This window comes from Columba livia, chromosome 4 (assembly GCF_036013475.1).
Source record: "Columba livia isolate bColLiv1 breed racing homer chromosome 4, bColLiv1.pat.W.v2, whole genome shotgun sequence".
Taxonomy (NCBI): Eukaryota; Metazoa; Chordata; class Aves; order Columbiformes; family Columbidae; genus Columba; species Columba livia.
This window is the reverse complement of record NC_088605.1, coordinates 39,592,785-39,612,693: the sequence shown is the minus strand read 5'-3', so window position 1 is coordinate 39,612,693 and position 19,909 is coordinate 39,592,785. Positions and strand designations below refer to the sequence as shown.

General features: G+C 37.6%; 1 long non-coding RNA gene across 6 annotated transcripts in view; it reads left to right on the top strand.

Moving 5' to 3' along the window:
* Positions 1-19,670, top strand: part of LOC110365038 (uncharacterized) — a 310,373-nt gene extending 290,703 nt beyond the window's left edge. For 3 of the 6 annotated variants that reach the window (XR_010472265.1, XR_010472264.1, XR_010472263.1), the window contains one exon: positions 45-8,911. This is a non-coding gene — a long non-coding RNA (uncharacterized LOC110365038). Of the gene's footprint in view, positions 1-44 lie in introns of all 6 variants that reach the window. The other 3 variants (XR_010472266.1, XR_010472268.1, XR_010472267.1) reach the window with 3 other exon arrangements.
* The last annotated feature ends 239 nt before the right edge of the window (positions 19,671-19,909 follow it).

Below are 19,909 nucleotides of genomic sequence, written 5' to 3'. Positions count from 1 at the left end.
GCACTGAAATCTCATCCCACAAGTGGACGGATGTTCCATACTAGGTAGAACTCTCCAGGAGGCTTCTGCTGTCTTTGCCTTCATCTTCCATAGTAAATCTGCACCAAATGTGTGGTCTTATTGGCACATCAGCATGCAGGGAAATGAACCATCGTAATAGACTTCAAAAGTCTTCCTCCTCAGCTCATGACAAGAAATGGATAATTACCTGTCCATTGGATTAGAGCAGCCACCACGGATCACTCAGGAAAGGCAAATAACTTTCCTTTTACCTGTCCTTTTGTATGGATATGCCCACTGCTCTGTCCAAGTTTCCTATCACATAGGACAATAAAACTCTAAATTACAATAAGATTAAGCATAGAGTTTTCTGTTGATGTTTGTCTTTTAACGTATTACAAAATGACTTAAGGTTTGATTATATTAATGTCAGAAATTACTATCAAACTTCTTGGTTTTCATGGTATCTTCATTGTTGACAAAACAGTTCTAGTGAAGGTTTTCTAAAATCTAAATTCCCTGTGTTTACTTCTTCATTTCAAAACTAAATGGTACAAGCATATTCCTTTTAGCATTTGCATTCATTCTGCGTTTATTTATAATCTGCTGAGAACAAAAAAAAAATCTCAGTGTGATTTGCCTTATCTTAAATAGTGGACAATGGAGCCAAAATGTAAAACCATCTATTAGCATGTCAGTCAGAGTGTTATTGTACTCCCCCAAAATAGTATGTCTTTGAACAAGACTATGATTTATGATTCAGAATCACAAAAGCTCTTTCTAAGCCAGTAAAGAAGACATCTGGGAAGAGCACATCTAAGCCTATTCAAACCTTAGAGATTTTACCCATATATAAATTCAAATTATCTGCTTTCAGCATTGCAGTAGTGTTTCAGAATGACAAAAGGAACTGATCACTGGTGTACAACAGGCTGACTTAACCACAGGCTTCACTGGCAGTGTGCAAGAGAGGTTTTGTAAATGTGGCGTTAAGAATAACTGGTGGTTATCTTGTATTTAGTGTGAGCAAGAAAATAATTCAAGTAAATATAAATGATAGTTCTTAGATGGCAGCTCCCTATAAATTTATGTCTAATATTAATAATTATACTTCTAAGAAAATTAAGGATCTGTCAAGGCTATTGAATTCAGATTTAAGAAGAAGCTTTAAGAACATTGGGGTTTGTCACATACAGAATAAGCAAAGGCAGCTGAAGGACCTTCACACACTGCAAGTCAAAGTGGTTGAAGCTGAAGCTGCAGAAGCCAGAGCAGGAATGGATGATGACTATCTAGTGTTCATGCAGTCATCAGATTCTTGTATAAAGTTTGGTGATGTTATTTTAAATGCCTGCTTTGTGCTGAGTGTAAGATCTGGAATAATAATCGATGAAAAAGGATTCTGATTCCAGCATATTTAAGGACAAAACTTTCATTGACTTCAGTTGAGCAAGGAAAACATCGAGTAAGTATTTTTGCATGTTGCTGCAAATATAGTGCATAACATAGGAACTACACATTTTGAGATGTAGGTCAGTATATTTGAACTTCTTGTCCCTCTTTTCTACCTGGCTGTGCCACAGAATTCCTGTTCATCCCTTTAACATGCTTGCCATACTGTCATTAAAAAAAAAAAAAAAACATGACATGCTGTCAGACCAACTTCTGAATTAGAGGGCAAGTATTTTCTAGGAGGCGAATTGGAAAACCTCACACTGAATTTGTCAGTGTGAAATGCTAAGTGCTAGCTATTCTATTAGCTTTGTAGAGGATTTACCTGCGGAATCCAAGTGCATAGACAACTGTGCTAAGAAATTTCAAACGTGATCTTCAGCATCGCTCTTGTGCAGGAGATGGAGAACTGCCTTTCAGAAATTGCTATTTTCTGCACACACTGAAGTCTACCACCGGCTTCAAGTACAGGCAGGACTTTTCTCTGGAAGACGCATTTCCAGTAGCAAAGAATGATGTAATGGATTTTTTATGTGAGCAAATGGACACTTAGTGCACATAATTATATTTCCTTAGTATCATTTGCCTAAGTTCAAAATATGTAATTCATTTAGTGTTTTATAAATTGTTGGTTTGGAGTTGTGCCTGAAATTAGAACAAAAATTCAAATGACCATAAAGTTATTTTTTAATATGGAGGGCACATATAAATTGAAGAAACCAAATCAAGGCATAATTCAGGGTCATTATAAATAGCATCTTCACACTGAAATGTGCTGATATAAAAAAAAAATAAGTACAGGATTAAATATACAGAAAAATAAAGTGAACACTTGCAATAAACCAATTAAATGTGAACTTGTTCATAGGAAAAAATATTGTTTACCCTGTCCAGAGATGGATTTAAGATCTACTGATAATTAGAAAATCTTGCTAATATGACTATAGGACATTAAAAATTCCTATGCAGTATTTCATCAAATGATAGGATGTGAAATACAGGAAACTGCATGCACTTTTCATTCCTTTTAGTACCACGTGCTTCAGCAGTTTTTAGATATGCTGCCTTCTAGAAAGCTATATCTTCTGGATGTCACTGGCCTTGCAATATTTCTGCTCTACTCTAGTTCTCCTGTAACAGATTAGATTTGGTATTGAAACCCTTCCAGGTTATTTGGAGTATTTACACCTCTTGAACGAAATGGAAATTAACTTGTTACATGATCAAAATTCATCAGGACAACAAATTACTATAACGGATACTCAGCTGTTCTGCTCTAGGTGTCCATCCTTGGAGACTTCTGATATGTAGCTTATGGGAAATACTAACTTTAAATGAAGAAGAAGAAATTCAGTATTGCACCAAAGGTTGTGTGTCAAGTAGTACACATCCAGTAAGAGAGCTTGTTGCTAGGCTAATAAGGGAAGTAGAGTCAGGTCAATGAAATGTTTAGAAGTTTTTAAAAGGCATGTGGCTGTAGCCTTTCTTGTTAGACCCAAGTTTGCTTTAGCAAAATACTGTAATTTGCTGCAATCTAAGGATGCTCTTGCACTTCAAGTGTGTGCAGTGCATTCAGATGGCATAATATATATCTGCTTTTCCTGCTTGCTACGTTCAGTACTCAAGGACACCTTTGAGAAAGGATCAATCATTTTGTGCACGTCTGACAAATTTCAGAAAGGTTTCCAGACTACTGCAGAGCCATGTTGTTTCTTTTTTGTTCATATTTTCAGTTTACGACACGCATAGAGCTTTGCCATTAGAATTATCAGAACAATACAATTTATCTAATTTTATTTACAATTATATTCAGCATTATTATATATATTTGCACAAATTGGTGACTAAAATAGAGATGGCCCTGAACTGAAATGTTTATTCCAAATACTCTGAACCTTTTTAAAAGGGTGAAGTACAGATTCAAGTTTGATTTTTCTTATGGTAATCTAGGTAAGAGGTAATTATTTCTGCCATAATTACTGTTAGTCCCAAACTTCTAAGCGTGATTTAACCCTGAAGTTTCCTCAGTAGTAAAGATGTGCTTTCTGTCATGGTGAAATATGAATATTGATGAAAATAGTGGTTCAGGAACAATGACAGCTCTTTTTTAGTCGAAATTTCCATTCCAGAGACTTCTCAGCAAAGTTTCCAAAGCACGTATCCAACTCCAGCCTAACACTCACAAAAAAGGATGCAGTTGTTTGTGGCAGGTGGGCACTGCTCTAAGCTGGTTCTGCAAGAGATTTCAAGGCATTAAACAGGGCATGGACAAGGGTCCGAGGGTCATGGCCATACCTCTGATCTCCTGTTTGAGCAGGAGTGAGATAAAGGCCATTCCAATAAGTACGTGGAGCCAGTTCTCTCTATAGATGAGAGGCAAGACATGAAAAATAGTCTCCAAGCACAGCAACCACAGTTGTTCCTGAGCTTTTTTGTTTTGAAGAAGGATGGATTTTTTTTCACCTGTGTGCTCTGTATAAATATATATGTTTCAGGAACAGATGACAACCCTGTGAAATGAAATAATATTTGTTTTTACTTCCTTGTTATTTGTTATTGATAAGGGCTTTTATTATTTTTTTCTTGTTAAGGGGTATTTCCATTTGCATTTAACTTCAGGCCAAAGCCAAGACCCATTGATGAGAAGGAATGATTTTGTAGGATTCAGAGGCACCAGTTTTTTTTAAATCTCTGAGAAAGCACCCCTTACAGAGAGTGTTCTGGACCCTTTATGATGTTACATTGTGGTGAATTTTATAATTGTCTCCTACTGCATACGGTGCTAATAAATGACTCTCTACTAGGTAAATACTTTTACTCCTAAAATGTGGATTACTGTAAGTGATTCAGAAGTCCTAATGAATAGTTATGCATAAGGAAGTAATTTTGGAAATGAGTTTTTTGAGTGCATGAAAACACAAAGAAGTGCCCCTTGCTTAGAAGGTGCTGATGAGATCAAACAAGTCCAACAGAAAATGGAGCTCTTGGACTTGACAGGAATAATTTTGTTAAGTGTGAGCAGATATGACTGTCAAAAAGAGTAAGCATCTAAATAAGAGGCATTTAATCTTACTATAAAACAGTGCTTGAAGGATTTGCAAACATTCATCAAGTCCTTTTAGTATGGGCAAGGAATATTTTAGGCTAGATTGTGACTATCCTTTCTGGCAGAATTCAATTTATGAATACAAATGGCCTCTACCTAGATGGCTAATAGTAAATAGGTTAGAGGATGTCTTAGGATCAGTATTGAGACTATGTGTCTGTGCACACACAGCTGGCATGAAAAGAAAATGAGGAATGAGGAGGTCACAGGCTGCTTCTGGGTATGATGTTTCTTACAGCACTGGTTAAATTTAAGTTTGACTGGTATAATTTCCTGGTTGATATACCACAGCTTAGGTCTGCATTCTTATGCATTTCTTCCCCAGCTTCATTTCTTTTAGAGAATTTATTTCTTGTCTGGGCTCAGTCCTTTTGCTCTCAGGCTTTCAGTAAGCCTCCTATTTCACTTGCACTCTAATTAAAAAAATTCTTCAATATTTCAGGAGTCCTACGGTGTTTCTGCTGTCCTGTAAAACTTCAGGTGTGGGGAAAGCTGGAGTTTATTTTCGGTTTGGGTTTTGGGGGTGTTTTTTTTTTTTCAGTAAAAATGTAGGCCTTTGTTTCTGCAGTATTTTTTGAAGTTTCCCCCAGAGTGTCTGAGAAAAATCTTCCAAACAGCTTCTGGCTTCTGACTTTTCTTTTTCAGCTCTGCATACAACACACAAAACTTCTCTCATATTTTTTTCCCTCTATAGAAAGGCTTCACCCTTCAGAAAGGCTGCCTTTCCCTTCACTTGCTATCTAGCTGTCTCAGACTCTCTTTTGTTTGAAGTATTCAGGTAGGGCTGAGTGAAATGTATTTATTTTTTCATTTGCTTTCAGATAAGACTGGATTTTCTTGTGATGCCTTGCATTAAAATTTGAGCTATAAATGATGATGATGTCTACATACCGAGTGCTGTGTGCTAAGATGCCTGAGGATATGTTGTGCCTGATGTGCAAACGTTTCTCGAAATTCTCTTGCACATGTCACATACTCTTTTCAGTCCTTAGTTCAGTATGAGCATCAGAAATTATGCCTGTAATTTTACTGAAAAAGGATATGCTATCAATTTCACAATAAAGCTTCCATGCTAACTGCTGTGTACATTAACTTTTGTTTAAAATATCACCAATGAGAATCAGCACATAGACCCAGATACTTACCTCGTATTATCTTTCTCATAAGAATGGATTTTAGCAGATGGGTAGACCTAAAAATGCGCTGTGGTAAACGCCTGGTTTTGTGAAAGATTGTTTGTTCTATAAAGTTGAAGTAGTTGTTATTAGTCATTTTACATTTTTAGAGGATGCCGTTTAGCAGACTGGCATCAAGGCAGTCAAACAAATTTAACTGACGTTTCTTGAAAACCAAGCACATCAGCTGCCAAAGGTTAAAGTGAAGTATATTTATCTGTGGAAAATCAGAGGAGTCTGTTTTGATGAACTAGAGCTTCTGCTTTTCTTCTGTAACTTTGGATCAGGAAAGTAATGGCTCTAACACACAGTCTCAGAAAATGCTTCTGGTAGTCAGACAACCATTTTCCCTGGAAAACGCAGCAAGTGACATGTGTGCTCTTATGGAAGTGCCTGGAGGAGAATCCAAGATCATGCAGCTCTTAGGAAATAGGAACTCCAGAGCTTGACCAGTTCAGCATCTGCCTAGGGACATAAAAGGTGTTTTCAGTTCTTCATGTAAGATTATAGTCCCCGATGACCCGGCTCTGTGCTCTGTGAACCTGCAATGAGTAGGGCAAAGTTTAAACTTCTCTCCGTGATTCTTCCTACCCTGTGTCTGCTTCACCTTTTGTTCCAGACTTTACTGTCTCGTGTCTTTTCAGAGTGTTTTTAAGGCATCCAAATTGATGGCACCTAGGCAGGCTCAACTCCACTTCACTCAGAATTTTACTCTGAACCCCATTTATTGGTAATGCCTCGTATATATTTGATGTTCTGAAAATGGTGAAAGAAAACATGGTTTCAGTACTGAGGAAGGAGAATGAAGTTTACAGATGGAGAAGGAGCACTGGAGATCCTGGAATTGTCATACAAGTATTCAGCACATTTTAGATCCCAAATTAATAGCTGATAATCAAGTTACTTTAATGTATTCAGTTTCAGTAAACTTTATTAAATACTGTAATATTTCTAAAATGCTAAACAAGTAAAGAATGTTATTCAGACATCAGATTTTTTCAGAGAGGAAAATGACTCTTTCAGTGCAGATATTTCTGGTAACGTGGAAAAAATAAATAAATCACATTATCAATGGAAGAAATAAATTATCCTAAAGGAACATTTAATCTTTCCTTTGTATACACAAGGAAGGAATCCATACTGCTTTAATCTGGGGTTGTGTTGGTTTCAGTTTTCTCCGGTGATGGATAAGGATGTGATTATTTGTGACAAATATTAATTTCTTGTAGGTATTTTATATAAAAACACAGAAGTGACAAGAAGCATAATAGGCATTCAGGCCATGGGGGAAGTTTAATCTGGTTTTGAACCACATTTAGTTCAGTAGGAGTGCACTGCACTCATTCCTGAATGAGATTTAGTTATTTTGTGCACAGATTATGATATCACCACAATAAGCATGACAAATGCTCCGGTTTGAGCAGGAATCCTATCTGAATGTTAAAGATCCCTTTCCAGGCATTGCCTCTGGATTTCTAATCTCCTAACCCTGTTCATTATGAAAAATACATGAGACATCAGCATTTTAATAAAGAAATTGAAAGACCAGAAAGAAGGAAAAGCATCCAATTAAAGTTCCTGTGGGAAAAGGCTTCTTTCCTGTAAACACATGGAAACACACATGTGCACCCACAACCCTCCTTTCTCCGGTGCAAAGTTCTTCACTGTTTTTGGACTCTCTCTGGTACAAACTCTTAATGGGAGACCTGACTGATACTGTGTTTGATCAGGTGCTCCTAGAAAGTGATTACTGTACAGTCTCTGTAGGATGGATCGAGCAGGTGTAGTCTGAAAACCCTGAGTCCGGTTTAACAAAGTGAAAAGTGAAAATACTTGCTGACAGAGAACGTTCTTTCACAGAAAGTGCAGATAGAAAATTAGGAGTTTTTTCGTCAGGTCTCAAATGTAGGTAGCCCAGTCTTCTTACAGCTAAAGAATGGTGATTGCCTGTAGAGCTTTCCAGAGAAATGAGGAGGTAGTGCAAAGAGAACAGAAATACATTTTGCACTTAAGTTCAAGATAATTGTTTTGTGTGAGGCATTATATATGACATAATTGACATGTTAAAGCTCTCAAATTGATATAATAAGGCATTCCTAAGACTTACAATTAGTGATTGTGGCCTTAAAAAGTCCTTGATCTGAGCACACTTTCCATTTCTTTTAGTACGCGTACCTACCTTGCTGAGATTCTCCATTAATATTTTTTTGTTGTTTTAATTTTTATATTTTGTGAAAATATCCACTCGCTTCAGTCTGAATTAGAGCTCTTATTTTAAACCACTGTTGTTTCTTCACTGTAATTTTAAATACTTTGTGGCTTTTTCCTTGTGTGTAATAGCTTGTCCTCATGCAATAGCTGTTTGTAACCAGGAGGTTCTACTGAAGTTAAAAAAAATTAATGAAAATTTGAACTGGGAAACAGTTGCTGATGGTTTGGAGTGCCAGTTGGACTGTGTTCGTTATAGTCACTAGTTATAAAACCAAACTTTTGTTAACATATTGCCATTGAACATTTTGTAAAATTTCTCTCAAGATCAGCTGCATAAACCTAGTTGCCTTGTGTAAAATTCAGCTCAGCCACCCAAAACTATTTCTCTTTTGCTTAATTCATGTGCTACACAAAACAATGCTTTTCCTTCTGTGAAGATACTTTAATTAACTATTTGGTGAAAGATAACTGCCTGAATGCAAGGTGATTCTAATAGTTAGAAAAGTTTAACTGTAGTATCTATTTAGTAATAAAGGTAAGCTTATTGATTAAGAAAAGACAGGTCTTTTATAATTGGAAGTAATCTGTGTACTTCATGTAATCTAGCAGTAATTGACTGTGCACCCACAGGGCTACTTAAGTTCAAAACCAATTTGGTAATCTTCCAAGTGGAAATTACGATAAATTAAGGTCATTTCTCCAAGGAATGACGTAAACACTTAAGTAATGGAGCTCCTCTCTTTATGTTGAGTCACATAAGGAAAATTAGAGCCTGCTTAATTACATCTATTGTTGAATGTTTCGATCAGGCATTTAAATACCTGCGGTGGGGCTCACAATTACATTTCTCCTCACTAAGCTGGAAAAATTAAACCCCTAAGCAATCAGGGCAGTCATATCTGTTCTGCACTAAAGGCAGTGGGAGAAAACAGGCTAACTAGTAAAGCTATCAAAACAAAACAAAAAACACCAACAAAAAACACCAAAACAAAAACAAAGCAAAAAAACCCAAGGCCTATAGATTTGTTTCTTTTTTTCATTTCACATTAAAATATGTATTGCTGTCTGTTATATGTTTACACATTGCCATCAGAAAAGCCAATTATCAGTTGCTCAGAGTAACTTAAGGTTTCTCTTTTATTTTTTTCAAAAGGTATGAAGGTGTATAATAGATGGCCAAGTAGGCATTTTCCCTTCTTGTTTCTTCATATCTCCATGTCATTTTGCAAGATATACTGTGTTTTCAAAAGAGAGGCTGAGCAGTGTGCAATACTGTGTGGGACCACACAGCTGGATTGTCTTTAGCCTTCTCTGAACTCCAAAAATGATCATATATAAATACTGTCATTTTGTAGTGTGACTACATGGAGAAACTCTTCTTCATACTCAGAATTTGCTCCTTGGCATATTTTATTGATGTTATCTTTAATCAAACAGAAAAGCTATTCAGTGACATGAAACCAGATTTTTGGAATTAAATATTTAAGCAGCTGAAGTCCTTGATGTGCTTTTCATGTTTCAGTTCTGGCAGCCTGACTCTGGCTTTTGAGTTTTGCACAGGCTTCCAGGGAGCAATACTGCTCTGAGAAACAGGATTCAGCTTGGGGGCACCCTGTGCCTTCTGTGAGAACAGACATGAGACTTTTAGGGGGATTCTTTGCTGTTCAGTTTACTCATTAACCTACTTAGTTCTGCACTACACAATCCCTCATTTCCCTTCATTATTTAAGACAGCAAGAGCAGAAAATACTTTCTCATGGGTCTTGGAGAGGTAGAAAGGACAGACAGTACTGCACTGAGCAGATAGGAATGGACATATGGAGCAGGATTTATTTCAGGCCATTAGGTCTTGTGAGCAATAGACACTGAATTAACAAATGTGAATTTCTTGGTTTTCGTGTTCAAACTTTTTGGCCTATTCAGGTAAACTGATATGCAATGAATTGACTCAAGAAATGCACAGGAGGGCTACATTCAGATGGATTAGCTGAAAAAGCCTGTGCAAACTATAGTTGATGTTGACAAGTGAACTATGGAGTCTGTATTTTATTGAATTTTGTTCAGTTCAATAATGTATGAAAATGACAGGAGGAAATGTATTAAACTTATACAAATGGATGTGACAGTCATGCATGAACATTCTGGACATAAAAAACTACTTAATCATCTTTCTTGGATAATAGCATTTGATGTTGTTCTCAGAAGTACTTTAAATATAAGTACATACTATTAATAAAGCAATAGAATTGAATATTAACAGGAATTTCATGTAAGTTCATGAATATGCATCCAGGTGTCTTCTGCCTCTGGACTAGATACCCATGATTTTCATTGCCTGCCTATGACCATGGTCCTATGTAGTCAATTAAAAAATCTGTTACATATAACAACATATGAATAAGCCAAGACCTCCTACATGACTACAAGTCTATATTGTTATAAGGAACATTCGATTTTGTGCAGACAAGATTGGATATTTCTGAACGGTAATTATGCTTTTGCAATGCGTTATAATTGGATGAATGACATGAAAAATGTTTCCCTTCTTATATTTTGTGGAACCAGAACAGTGGTGGGTGAGATATATTAACAGTAAATAAAACCAATGTATCTTGCTTATTTCACATGGTATTTTATGTTTCACTGTATATTTAGACTTTGTGACTGTGTGAATGATACAAGTGACAAAGTGTTCACTTATAAAAGGCACATTCTTATAATAGTAATGTTTAACAACTGAGTTAAAATGGTTCTTAAAATCTTCCTTAGCTCTGTACAATAAGAAAACAAAACAAACAAATAAAACAAGAAAAGAAGCATTTCAACCTTGCTCAGCAATTAAAAATTTTAAAAATATTTGTACTCCTGGTATATGTCACTATTAGTGCGTGAAATATGGGGTTTTCAGAAAATGGAGGAAAAAAAAAAAAGACTAAATCTATTAATTGTGCAAAGATGATAAAGGACTCTAAATTTAATTGATCCTTGCTTAAGGGTTTGCAAAGTCACTCTCTATTTTATCTCAATGGTAAGGTACCTGCTTCATTGAAAGAAAAAAGGGGTTTGCCATTGGCTTCAGCAGAAACTGGATTTTTTCCCCATAAAGTGCAAAGTATTGTAGAGATTTCATTTATTTTCTCAATAGGGTACTTCTTATAAGGAATTAGAGAAGTTTCTCCAGATCTGTACTCAAATAAATTTCACACACTCAGTATTAAACACCGTTATGACATTCTGGGTCCCAGGAACTAAATTCATTTTTTAGAAGGATTCAGCAAAAATATTCAAGTAACAGGAATTTTAAAATGCTGTGACTGTGTTTTGGAATCCATTTCAAAGACAGATGGACTTTCTTCTTTTTATAGCTTCAGCCGAGCTTCCCTTACCTGGCTGAGTGTTCCCACCTGTATCCTGTATCCACAGGGATCCCTGTCTTGTGCCTCGTGTGGTTTTTACATCAGAGGTGCTGGTTAGTGTGAATCTCAGCAGTACGGACTGGCTGGCACCTGAGTAGAAATGCAAAGAAACATCAATGTATGTGTAAAAAAGGGTTTGATTTAAGGTGCGTGTAAAGTATTAATACTTTTTAACTGAAAAAATGTATGGTCTTAAGGCAAGTTGGTTTACAATTGAAAAGGCTGTGTTTTGTATTTCTGCATAGGAAGCATGCAACAGTCTCCTCTAGCAGGCTGATTTGAAAGCTCAGCTGAATACAATCAGATTGTGGCTTTCTGAACAATGAACTGTGCTTTGCTGTGAGTCTTTTTCCTAGCCAGAGATAGAGATGAGGATGCTTGAACTTAACAAAATGCTTTATGGCATGGCCAGTAGTCATGCCTCAGTTCACCTGACTTGTATTTCAGTAAGGATTAGAAGGGCCTCTGTAATGATTACACAGATTTTTCTGGGAATGTTAAAGTATAAACAAATTATTAGAAACCGTATTTGCTTATTACATATTGGTTGGCTGAGAACCAGTATCATATAGTTGGTATAGCTACAAAGTTGTAGATAGTGAAGATAATTCTGCCAATAAACTTAAGGAAAGTTTGGAATACTTGTTCTACTTTTTCCCTCCTTTTAGTATTTCACTATTAATCTACTCCTGCCAGAAGCAAGCTTCTGTGAAAACCCACCCTTTAGGACAGATCTTTTCAGTTTTGAAAGGAAGCAGGCTGGGGGGGAAATCTCAGAAAGATCTTGATACCCCTGCACACTCTGCATATCATAAAGTGTACCTCACTTTAACCATCTGTTAGTATTTCTATTACAACAGCATCTCTAGAGCATGTTTGATCAGTGATTCCTCTGTGCACCCTATAGTACAACACAATCATACTAATCCAAGAGCTTATGATCTTAAAGTTCTAGTCTGGTAATGGATGCCAGTAACCAATGGAGCACAAAAACTCCTGAAGAACAGCCCATAATAGCCAAACTTATGAACCTTTGATTGTCAAATTGTAAAAGCAACAAGCAGTACCAGCAGCAATAGGGAAAAATTTCAAGCTCCTTTTGTGAGTTTATAGCAAGGATCCATTCAGCAGTGTCTAGTGTGCCAGCTTGCAGACTAGAGTCAGAGTACTTTAAGCAATTTCATTATAAACCCTGCTATTGAGAAATTTATAAGACTGCTATAAAACTTCACTCAAGGCTGATCGGTGCCAAAGAACATTCCTTTTCCACTTAAAAGATAACATGTGGCTGCTGTTTGTAAATGATAGGGTTGCAAAAGTGGAGAGAGAGAGATTTTCAAAGTCATAAATTGGGATTGGACACCCATTCTCTGTTTCTTGGAATATCAGTCAATAAATTCAAAACAAAAAAAGGTGAGGTAAAAAACTTTTACACAATTCCTGTGTAGCAAAGCATAAATTTTGATTAATAGGAGGAAGCAATGATGGAAATTTGCCTGCATAAATTTTTTCCCCTTCAACAGGCTATTTTTTTCCAACTCTGTCTTTTAAAATTATAATTAGATTTTGGATTATGTTCTTCTGGTGATTGAAACTTTAAAAGGACAAGTTGCTAGAGTTTCAAAATTATCTTCTATCACTTCTCCTTCATATAATTTTATACCTGCCCATATTGTCATTTTAACAGCTTCCTGCTGTGATAAATTGTAATGACCATCTGCCCATGATCACCTGTCAGCTATAAAATATTGCAATATACATTTTGAAATTGGACAAATTAATCTTTGCATGATAGACTTTTCCACTGTCTTATTTCTTATATACCTCTGTAATATTTCTTCTTCTAAATTTGGCTGCCTTCTAATTAATAAACTTAAATAAGAAAAGTTAGACAAAGGAAATTAAATTCCAAGTTGCTGAAGGACAAAGAGCTTGAGTAATATGCACAAAAAGTGTGACAAATAGAGTTCCTGTTGCATCTCTGTTCTTTAAGGATTTACAGACAATACAGGTGGTAACATCCCTTATTTTCTTTCTTCTTTAGTATGTATAGCAAGTATGCATGGTATTATTAACAAAATATATTTGCTGAGTGTAGTTCAGCCTTTCTGTCAACTCACTATGATTTCTAGTATGGTGTGGTTGGTCCTCGCTGACTTGGGTATAAAAGCCTCCCTTATAACCACTCCACTGCTGCTCCAAGAACAATTTGTCTTACACTTTTGTAGCATGTTCTTGACCCAGACATACACACACACACACACAAAAAAAGGTAGCTCCAGTTATGAACAAAAGGAAAAGGGGTTTCTGACCACTGCTCTAAAATTAACAGCTGGAAAATAACTCTCCTAACAACTTTGCCATTTCTAACTTCTTTTCTCTGGTGCTTCCTTGTATGCTGGAAGATCAAGAGAATCTAGTAAAAGGGAATGAAGGCGGACAGATCACCAGTAAAGTGCTCTAAGTCTTAGGAATACAACTAGAGGACAGAATGTTTTTGCAACTTATCTCCAGCCTCCTGAGTCCTTGGGTTTTGTGGGAATAGATCAACTTCTGCTTACAGAATACAGAGCATCTACCTTCTCCCTCTAAAATCCTCAGCCCCTGAAAGGGAAAATTTCTTATCTGGAGAAGAAACAAATTTTGTCTAGATCAGTAAAATGTCTTAAAGCATCTTTCAGTTGCAGTTAGCCAGATCAAACTCAGAATTAAAGACAACCATAAGGAATAAAAGATAAATAACATTGTTGGATTTTCATTTAAAGGTGGTACACCATTTCATGCATATATATACATGCATACACCAAAAAAAATATATCTATGTATACTGTGTGCAGTGGTGTTTTGTTGTGACATAGAAAATCTTTTCATAGTAACATATGATGGCAGGATATTTTCCTCCCCATATATGACACAGCACTGAAATATGAGGTGTATGATTTTGTGGGAAAATAACAGTTTTAACTATATTACATGTTTAAAATCCCAACTGAATGTAATATAACTTTACTAGCTCTTTTCTCCTGAGGCATCAACACCATTTATCACTACTACTGCCATCTGGCATGTCTGAACTATCATGATCAGCATTTTATGTGGAAATGAAAGCATTCAATAGGGTCTCTCTTCTCTAAATCTCTGAGGTCAGATATAATACTGCTAGAGGCAGTGAAGATGCATTTTTATCACACACTTGAGAGACATACATTTGACGTATTTTATAGTTTTCTATGTTAAGACCAGGCAAGCTTTTTTTTATTTGCAATGACCTGGCATGGGGTCATTTGCTGTAATAACAAGCTAAGATTAATTCAAGTAAGTTTTGTTATACTGCAGTGTTGAAAGTTTGGCACATGCAGACAGATGTTCGGCAGCTGAAAACCACATTTCTAGTGCATTTTTTGTGGAACTTAAGCAATAGAGTCACTCTCCCAACTAGTTTCTCCTCAAGGAAAGGCTGCATTTGCTTTGCTTAGCTGAGGTCTTTGTGAAGAGGTGTTAGTTGATCTATTTTTCCCCATGAAGGATTCATGGAATGTGGGCTGATGACTAGTTAAGTGTACCTTCTAGTTTAGGTTTAAATCTTCAATTCCAGTGTGTAAAAATATATGGCTGCTCCTTTTTACATTGCAAATTCATGAGTCTCTGTCAATTTCTAAGCCTCAGTAATCCATCATGTGAGAAGCAGTGTTACCACAAATATGTTTTATCATCAGCTCCTTCACGGCCATTTGTGATAATTTTGAGATAGATGAGGAATTCTGGAATAAAATAATTGAGTCTGTAACTCTCATGGCTTCATGATTTTTGGTGGTTAGGTAATAGTATGTTAAGGCAAAAAATCTTCCCAAAATTGTCATTTACTGAGATCAAAGAACTCAGACTTGATGTGTGGGTTCTCTGTCCTTATTAATTTTCATTAATTCTAAATTAAATCTACTGAGCAACAGGCAAAGGGTCCAGTTCTAATACAATAGCTAGTGCTTTATTCTGCTATTGATCTTGTATTACTGCAAAAAAAAGTAGCATTTGATACTGTGCTACACGAAGAAGACTAGAATCTTCCTCTACATTGTGTTTTAAAACTGTAATCTCATAAATACATCCAGAGGGCTAAAAATTACTTGATGGAAAATGTAACTTAAAAATCACACACCATATCAGTGAAATTTGTTGGGTTTTATTACCCTTGCAAATTCCACGTTAGATAGGTGCTATCCTTTTGAATAACAGAGCTACCTTAATTTCTCTGTTTTTCAGATGTTTCCTAAATAAGAACCACCAGCAGTTACCTGCAATTTACAGCATAGTTGGAGTTGCACATTTCCCCCCCACCACCTTTCCTTCGATGTGGAAGGTGCACCCACATCCCCCTCTCCCTCAACACATCCCCTCTCTCCTTCTGTGGGGCAGTTAGTAGCTCCTTTTGTTTGCTGTTAGCCAGGAGAGGAGAGAGGCGCTGAGAAGTCGGGAAGTTTCTGGGTGCCCATAGCCAGAGTTGGGGGGTGCAGAGAAGCCAAGAAGCTTCTGGAATGCCCACAGCAAGATCTGACAAGACTATAAAAATGGGGTGCCCACCAAGGATCCCCTTCGTGTGGTCCTCTCGGAGCCATGGGTCTGCCGAAGTCAAGAGCCCTCCTCTTAGACTGGGACACCATCTAAGGTAAACTCCCAGGACTGGGACCACCTCACCTCCGCATGTGGGTGAGTGATAGCTTATTAATAATTCCTTGCCGAAATCAGGCAAGTGTATTTTCCTTGCTGGGATAAGCAAGTGTATTTCCTTGCTGAATAAGCGAGTGTAGTAATAATTGCTTGCTGGAGACAGGCAAGTGTATTTTCCTTGCTGGACTCAGGGAAGTGTTTTCCTCTCTAGACAAGTGAGTGCAGTATCCTGGAGTCAGGGACAGCCCTGGGGTTGTTTTTTGTGAGTGCGGGTATGCACACTGTGGATCTCCATTATTCTTATTTGCTGTACCCCAATAATTTCCTCAACTGATATCCAAACTTGTATTTTATGTTACCAGAGTGCTAACTGATTGTATAAAACCTGTTTATTATTGGTTGATTTGCTGTACTTTTTTTGGCCAGAATAAAAGTCTGTTTTGGGCCTTGTTTGTCTACCTAAAACTAATTTTGGGTGCCTCCGTGACAACTACCCGAGAGTTCTTACAGTGCCAGTGCTTTTCTATAGTCATGTTTCAGGGTGGACCTTCAGTTTAGAAAATCATAAACATTTTAGTAGACATTTCCACCATTTCTTTGTAATCAAAACTTGGAACAATTCCTCAGTAACTTTCCTAAATTCAAAAAATAGTTTATAATTCTCAAATACATTTAAAGTCTTGGACGCAGACCACATGGAAAACTGACATTTTCCTTTGGTTTCAGATAATGCTCAAAGAAAAGTGCAGCATATAAATAATCCAATGTAACCAATGTAACACCAGGAAAAAAAAAAAAAAAGTAAAAAAGTAATTTCTTAGTAGTAAGATGTGTGGGTTTGATACTTTTCTGACAGCACCTGGCTGAGTTGAATGATGTCTCTAACATGCAGAAAGTAGCTCAGGACAGCAATTGAAATATATTGTTTTTTTCTTATTGTAAATTTCTTCCCAATTTTCTACAATCCTAATCTTGAAAAAGTAAATGTCTTCTCTTTACCTTTCTTTATTTTTTTCCAGTATTATTATAATTTTATATATTTTTAAGCTTTAAGAAGACAAAATTCCTTATCTGGATCTGTAGTCATCTGTCTTCTTTCACTTGCCAGCTCAAAAATTAATAATTCACTGTCCACTAAAATAGTCGGAGTTAAAGAGCCCAGAGTATGAATGTAAATTCATATATAGTACAGCATGTGTATGCTCTCAGATATTGGAAGACACCATAAATAGGTGAGAAAATGTAAATATGGTCACCCTGAAATCTCAGATTTCTTTCTCTCTCTTTTATAGAGTCAGTAACCTCGACCATGAGATCACATACTGATGAAGGAACGACTGAAAGTAATTAGCACCAGTGCCAAAATCAAGTTCTACTTTTCCAGAATAATAGCTCAGGTAAATTATAAACTTAATATTAAGACATAAGCCAAGTTACGTAAATATATTAATAGTTAAATTGTATCAGTAGAAAGCCTCCAACTATCTTCAGCATGCTTGCATCATTCAGAAACTCTTATAAGTAATTAAAATAATAAACATGTACAAAATGAGAGTCTTTGCACATAATTCATGAAAGAGTTCCAAAAACTGAAATATAGCGAATACATTATCTGTGATTTCTCACTAACCTGATTTTGATGATTGCATATTTATCATTGGTCCTTTTAGCAGTCTTTCCAGTTATGGCCTTTGCGATAAGTGTGACAGATTAACAACACTTCGAAGTCATTAATTTTACTTTGAAAATGAGGACTGTATCTGTGTTGTAAGATGAATTTTAAACAAATATAATTTTAAAAATATAAATATTTTCAAATAAAGTAGATGAGATATTTGTATAAAATGAAGTCTGGCTAGTATACATTCTTTGATTTTTATAGCTGAGGACTAAATTTGGGTAATCATTTAATGGGTCATGAAAGTAAAGTGCTGAAGCTGCTCATTTTACTCCTATAACTATTGAAAATGAGAATTCTATTAAAGCTGTCTTAATATTGTCTCTAGCATGGACTTTTATTCAGAAACATGTACGTACCCATAGTTCTGTTATATAATATATTTGATGAAAGCTAGGGGAAATCCCATGGGCAAGATTGCTTGAAGGTAAAGGGGCCCGAGATCATTGGTTAGCATTCAGGGACTCCTACTAAGCTCAAGCTCAAAACATCCCGACATGTATGAAGTCAAGGAAGGGAGCCAGGAGAGCTGCGTGGTTTAACAGGGAACTGCTCGGTAAGCTCAAGTGGAAGAGGAGAGATTACAGATCATGGAAGGAGGGACTGGCCACTTGGGTAGAATATAAGGCTGTTGTCAGAGGGTGTAGGGAGACAACTAGGAAAGCTAAGGCCTCCTTAGAATTAAACCTGGCAAGAAGGGTAAAGGACAACAGAAAGAGCTTTTTCAAATACATGGCAGATAAAACTAACACCAGAGGCAATGTAGGCCCACTGATGAACAAGGTGGGTGCCCTGGTGGCAGAAGATACAGAGAAGGCAGAGTTACTGAATGCCTTCTTTGTCTCTGCCTATTCTGCCGGAGGCTGTCCTGAGGAGCCCTGTACTGCTGTGGCCCCAGAGGAAGTCAGGACAATGGAGGAGTGTGCCTTGGTTGATGACGACTGGGTTACAGAGCAGTTAAGCAATCTGTACATCCATAAATCCATGGGTCCAGATCAGATGCACCTGTGGGTGCTGAAGGAGCTGGCTGAGGTCATTGCTAGGCCACTCACCATCATCTTTGCTAAGTCTTGGGAAATGGGAGAGGTGCCTGAGGACTGGAGGAAAGCAAATGTCACTCCAGTCTTCAAAAAGGGCAAGAAGGAGGACCCAGGTAACTACAGACCAGTCAGCCTCACCTCTATCCCTGGGAAAGTGATGGAACAACTTAGCCTTGGTGCCATCTCAAGGCATATCAAGCATAAGAGGGTCATTAGGGGCAGTCAACATGGCTTCACCAAGGGGAAGTCACGCTTGACCAACCTCACTGCCTTTTTTGAGGACATAAAAAGGTGGCAGAGCGGTGGATGTGGTCTATCTTGATTTCAGTAAAGAATTTGACATAGACTCCCACAGCATCCTTACAGCTAAACCCAGGGAGCATGGTCTAGATGATCAGGTAGGGAGGTGGACTGTGAACTGGCTAAAGGAAAGAAGCCAGAGAATTGTGGTCAGTGGGGCAGAGTCTAGTTGGAGGCCTGTATCTAGTGGAGTGCCGCAAGGGTCAGTACTGGGGCCTATATTATTCAATATATTCATCAATTATTTGGATGAGGGAATAGAGTGTGCTAGCAGCAAGTTTGCTGGTGACACCATACTGGGAGGAGTGGCTGACACACCAGAAGGCTGTGCTGCCATCCAGCGAGACCTGGACAGGCTGGAGAGTTGGGTGGAGAAAAATTTAATGAAATGTAACATGGGCAAGTGTAGAGTATTGCATCTGGGCAGGAACAACCCCAGATTCTAGTATAAGTTGGGGAACGAACTATAAAAGAGCAGTATAGGGAAAAGGGACCTGGTGGTCCTGGTGGACAGCAGGATGACCATGAGCCAGTACTGAGCCCTTGAGGCCAGGAAGGCCTATGGCATCACGGGCTGTATTACAAGAGGGGTGGTTAGTAGGTCAAGAGAGGTTCTCCTTCCCCTCTGTCCAGGTGAGACCACACCTGGAATATTGTGTCCAGTTCTGGAACCCAGTTCAAGAAGGACAGGGAACTGCTGGAGAGAGACCAACAAGAAAACAACACAGCAGAAACCAGGCCCGGTGCCTCTCAGTGGCGCAGTGCTTTTATTCCAGAGGGGCCCCAGGAGGCCCGGCCGCCCCGCTCAGACGCGGAGCCAGGGGAGACGCTGCGCATGGTCCCCTGAGCCCGGCTCGTCCTCCTGG